Here is a 6,183-nt window from a genome sequence, read left to right as displayed (position 1 = left end):
CCCATTTCCAACTTTCGACATTTTTCACATATGCCAATGTGTTCTACTCGTAAAACTCTGAGACTTTGCCGAAGAAACTAAATCTCTATCTCTCATAAGCCAAAAAATATTAGTCCTTTCATCCTACGCTCGAGTAGCTCAAAATTTGGTCACTCTGACCACTCTAGCTCAACCAAATCTGCACCAATTTTTCTAATTATTTTTTTGTTCGATTCGTGTGGCGAATACCTTTCATTTGATGGGTCACACGCCCCTGCAGGTTTCAATACAGCTGAGCTACAGCTGAAAACGCGTTCCCGACCCTCGAAAACCAGAAACCACTTTGAGGCCAATAAAACAAAATTCTGGTTTTTCCTGGGGTAGTGGCGTATCACATTTTCATTTTTATGCCCACCCCGAGGTTACTGCAAAATTTCATGGAGATTGGCTGACTAGTTTCCGAGATCGACCGTCGATAGATAGACAGATAGACAGATAGACAGATAGAAACATACAGAGTAAGGTGAAAGATTTTGATTGTTTGGAAAACGTTAATTTGGTGCATTTTCTATCAAAATGACCAACTTCAAAACGATGTATCTCCGGCAATTTTAAAGTTACATAGTCGAGTGATAGTTCGTTTTGCTCGTATTTGAAGCGCGAATAAGATAGAATAGGATTTGTGGTGATACAGGCCAAAGGAAAGAAACTTAAATTCTCGCCTATATATAGTTGCCGCGTCTCAAACAAATTTCTTTTTTTGGAAGTTAGACTGCGTCAAGTCCTCCGCTATCGCTCCGGACATGATATAGTTGCCGCGTCTCAAAAAATTTTCTTCGTTCTTTTTTTGGAAGTTAGACTGCGTCAAGTCCTCCGCTATCGCTCCGGACATGATCTTTTAGCATTGAATGACTATATTTTTAAGAGCAATGGAAGAGACGGAAAAATAATCGTTTTCTTCCTGTAGTACCAAAACCGTCACATTCACTCACCAAATTTAGTACCGAAAGAGCAACATTCTCCCCTACTATTTTCTCTCAATTTTCATTCCCGCTTATGACATTTTCGATCCTATCTTTATTCTTTCCCAAATGTGTCAAGTTGTTGTATGTACGCGAATGTAATGTTTTTAGTGTTTTGTGACAATGCATTCATAAGGATTGCTTTCAGCATTCATACGGACTGCTTTCGGCATTCATTCGGATGTCTTTCGGCATTCCTACAGATTGCTTATTTTTCGACATTTGTGAGAATACATGCACACGGAACGGACTTCTTTAGGCATTCATACGGATTACTTTCGGCATTAATATGGAATGCTTTTGCACCGGTATGTTGTTCAGTTTTGTTCGGAATGTGACTTTGGTACTCCAGGAAGAAAATTAGTATACAAACCACGGATCAAAAAGGTGTGTTTTAGACCACGGTGGTGAAAACGTCCTTAGTCTCCGCTCCGCTTCGCGTCGCTCCATCCCTGGACGTTTTCACCACCTGGGTCTAAAACACACCTTTTTGATCCTTGGTATGTAACATACTATTCTTGATGATTTCTCTGAACCAAAATAATTTTTTGAAAAAGTATAGCCATTAAAGCACGCAAAAATGTGTTACTTTTAAAGGAAAAATTGCTTCATGAGTCATAGCTTAACCCACTTGGAGAAACCTGTACAGATTACATACATTTACACAATCTGCAAAGGTTTTTCCAAGTGGGATAAGTTATTACCCACAAACCAATTTTTCCTTTAAATAACAAATTTTGCGTGCTTAAATGGTTTTACTCGGAAAACTTACCAGATCGTTGTCTACTGCCAAAGTCTCTCGTAAAGTATAGCGTAGTGTTTGATACAAAATCTTCCACTTCATTTGTTCACTTCATTCAAAAAGCTTAATACACTGTAAAATTTTCCCTGCATTTCGTACACAAAATATGTTCCAGTACAGGAGTATAGGAGGATGGAGTAAAAAACCAATCCACAAGAAGCACATAAATGATAGTGACTAAAATCCGAATCACAGTCTTCAGATGATGTTTACCGAACTTTAACTGACGTCGGTCAGTTCGTACTTTTCAGCAACATACTTTATATGCACTTTACATGAAAGCGAACTTTCGACCGATCGATATAAATCATCTTCAGGTTACGGTACTTTCGTTAAATATTTCGTTCATTCATTCACTTGTGTGCATTTTTTTTTTTTAACGTGGATGGCATTTCAAATACGTCCTTCGAACGACATCGAACGAAGATACCACTGTACAGTTCTTGTAGCTTAACGGTTTTATGACATTGAGTGCAAAGCAGGCCGTAATAGTATGTTGTGTTACAAGTATTGTAATGTTGATTTTTTCAGCACTAGACCCAAGTTTTCCTTACGAGCGGAGCGAGTAAGGAAAATTGGGTCGTGTGCTGAAAAAATCTCATTACAATACGTGTAACACATCATGCTTTGTGCCAACCGAGAATTGAAATAGACAAATGCACAAAAATTCAGAATTTTCATTGTAAACAATCACTCTTCGAATTTGATCGATCACGTTGCTTTGCATTTTTTTAAAACGAATGCTGTAATAACTCATACGAATTTCATTTCAACACTGGTTTGAGTGTTGTAATAAGCCATGAAAACGGGTGTTGTAATTTTGGACATTTCAATCTAGTTATCGATATTGAAATCCGTCGTATTTCAATTCTCGGTGGCACAAAGGCATATGAAGTTTGCAAATTTTACACATTATGATGCTGAGTTGTCTAAATATCTATTTCTCAATTAGTGTTGAAATATCACGACTTTGTTTCGTATTAACTCTCCGAAAATTCACTATATTTTTAGTCATAACTCTCGTGGATGTACTCGCGTTATTGTCGAAAAACTGTTTTCGGTACCATCTGACATGTCTTCACTTTTTCACAGAAACCAATTTTTAGACCCGTACGAAGTACTGGGGTCTTATAGGTTTACGCATACGTTTGTAACACGTCGAATTGGACTCCCTGAGTAAGGGGAAACCTATTGTGGTTGTCTAGAGATGCCAAATCCGCGAAAAAAAAATGTCCGTCTGTCCGTCTGTCTGTCTGCACGATAACTTGAGTAAAACGCATCCGATTTTGAAAATTCTTTTTTTTCCCGTTTGGTAATGTCAAAAGACAGGCTAAGTTCGAAGATGAGTGATTTTGGATCGACCCCTCCCGAGCTGTGGCCCAATAAGTGCTTTACGGTTTTTCGAAGATATCTCCGGACATTTAAACGTTAAACTTGTAAGTGATACGTCAAATAAAAGGTATTTACAATACCGACCGACAAAAAAAAAGTTTATGGAAATCGGATGACCGACTCGTGAGTTAGACCCCTTGGTGTGGAACAGGCACAGGGCGGCAAGCAGTTTTTGCTTGTAGGTCGGCCACATTTGAACATATTTCGTCTGTTTTAGCTTTATTAGATAGGTATTGACCGTACCAATCAGGGGAAAAATTTTTTATGAAATTATGTTCTCCGGAGCGTGAGCTAGGTCTCTTGGAGTGAGCTCTTATCTGGCTACTCGGAAGTACAGTGAACGTGGTGTATTTTGACAATATCTCGAGTAAATTTTGACCGAATTTCATGAATTTTTTTTTGTTTGAAAGGTATTAACGAATGTAAAGCGTCTGTACTATTTCCGGTCTCCTAACAAAATGGCTGCCGGCGGCCATATTGGATTTTATTAAAAGTGATATAAAGTGGGAAAAATGGTACTTAGAGAGTTTCTGTTAACATGGAAATAATTGGTTATGTGTGTGGGATGTTTCAGGCATTCCATATATGGACATCTATATATACCTATATACAGCTATATTGAGCTATATACAGGCAGATAGAGCTATATAATAGCATATATTTATCTGTGAAATGTTTATTTATAGTGAAATATAGTTAAATATAGCGGTATATAGCTGTTTAAATAGGAATTTATGAAATTTGTCTTCGTACGGGGCTGTCTATATTGCCTCCGGCAATTTAATTGTATATGATAACAAGGCAAAGAGTGGATAATGTAAGTGATTTAAAAGGAAGAATAGTTTTTCAGCAGAGAAGAAAATGAAGTAAGAGAAATGAAGAGTTTCACATTAAAGGCTTTTGATACGAATAGACGTTTCGTACGGGTCGGCGTTAGCTATGTTTTTTTTAGAAAAAGTGAAAGATACGTGTTTCCTAGAATTGAAAGACGAATCCAACGAGCTATCACTCATTAAAATCGGAGACCGCTTGTTCCCAAAATTAAAAAAATCACCTGAAGATTTGGCGATATGACTCTTAAGCAACTTGAGGTCGTTCTGAAGTTATTTGTAATCAATGGTATGCATAAGAATCTTAACTCTGATTAAGGCTCGGAACGGGTCGGGTTCGGTCAGACCGGAACCCGAACCTGATCTTGACCCGAACCGGAACTAAGACTTCGGGTTCAACCCGAACTTGACCCGAACCAGAATTTTCGATTTCGGGTTCAAACCGAACCCGACCCGAACCCGAAGTTATTTAACCCGTACTTGACCCGAACCCGAATTTCCATTTCGGGTTTGAACCGAACCTGACCTGAACCCGAGATATTCAAATAAATCAGGTCCGGTTCGGGTTAACCCGAAATTTTTGGCATTTTTTAGCGTAAAATTTTCGGGTCACCCGAACCAGATCTGATCTATTTGAAAATTTCGGGTTCAGATCAGGTTCGGGTTAAACCCGAAATGGAAATTCGGGTTCGGGTCAAGTACGGGTTGAATAATTTCGGGTTCGGGTCGGGTTCGGTTTGAACCCGAAATCGAAAATTCTGGTTCGGGTCAAGTTCGGGTTCAACCCGAAATCTTAGTTCCGGTTTGGGTCTAAAACCGGTTCGGGTCATAACCTGAACTGATCAGGTCAACCCGAACCCGTTCCGAGCCTTAACTCTGATAGAAATGACAATAAATAATTGAATTAGGTTGGAATTTTCTTTCTTTCTTATCCAAATCATATATAAGTTAAGGTTCTTGTATTTATTATTATTTTTTTTAATTATTTATTTGTCAATTAGATTATTCATGAAAATTATTTGTTGGAAGTTAAGGTTCTTATAAATTTTTAATTTGTCGGATTTAATTATTTTTATTTGTGAAAACTGATTAGGACTAGCTGACTCTTATGACAGTATTGATTTACTCAAAATTACTATATGACAATTAATCATATTCCGTTTGTGTATTTATATGAAATTAATCTCCTCCAACCCAGAGGCGTATGGGACTGTGCCCAAAATCGATGCAGCATTCCCTCTTTGTATTGAAATTCCAAGTCTTTGGATCAGGTAACTTCTGGATTTCTTCTCTCCAGTAGTGTCGATTAAAATTTTGCCAATTTTTTTTACTAAATTTCGACCTTCTTCTGACCAGCTTCCCAAAGTTTCGACGGCAATCGGAACGAAATGGAAATATTCATTTAACGGTTCATATAATGTTTTCTTATAATTTTCTCTCATCCTAGCTGATTCACCAGCTTTTTTGCTAGTTGCTTTTACATAAGATTTGGCCAAAGTGTCTGCGCACGTAAAATCCCAGACTAAAGGCTTACCTTTATGCCAAGGTATCAAAGTTAGCCCGTCCGGTTGTTTTCCATCAGATCGGTTGCATCCAACCGGTTCACGAGTAGCCGGAAACCCACCAGTAACGAGGGATCGCTTTATCAAATCGTTAAACATTTCATGTCTAGCTCTTCGACCCGCTCTCAATTTACAACAAAGACCGTGGTAGCCAAATTTATCAGCCTCAAAACCACATCGACAAGTATGAGCTTGAATTGCGGGAATACCCAGGCGAAGTGAAATTGATATGCGAAAGCTCTGATTATCCATCAATGTACCCAGTGACGTACAAGGGAACGCATTAAGCCAGGCGCTGGATTCTTTTGATGAAACCGCTAAAAGTCTTGCCTTGTCGGTTAAAGTGGAAGCACATTCCAGTAGTTCTTCGTGAATTTTCTGGCACACGACCTCATCCCAGTTCTTCTGGAAATTCGACTCCGGTGATTCCAAAGGAAATTCGTCCGTGATTGAAAACCAGTTGTCAATGGCTTCTGTCAATAAATTATCAGATGACGTTGAATATGTTGGAATAACGCGTTTCAACAAATCACCGACCGAATGGATTGATCCCAGAAAACTAGAAAAACATAGATTTGTGATGTTTCTTAAGCCCA

Source organism: Bradysia coprophila, assembly GCF_014529535.1.
Source record: "Bradysia coprophila strain Holo2 chromosome X unlocalized genomic scaffold, BU_Bcop_v1 contig_128, whole genome shotgun sequence".
NCBI lineage: Eukaryota > Metazoa > Arthropoda > Insecta > Diptera > Sciaridae > Bradysia > Bradysia coprophila.
The sequence above is the reverse complement of the archived record's forward strand: the minus strand, read 5'-3'. Positions refer to the sequence as shown.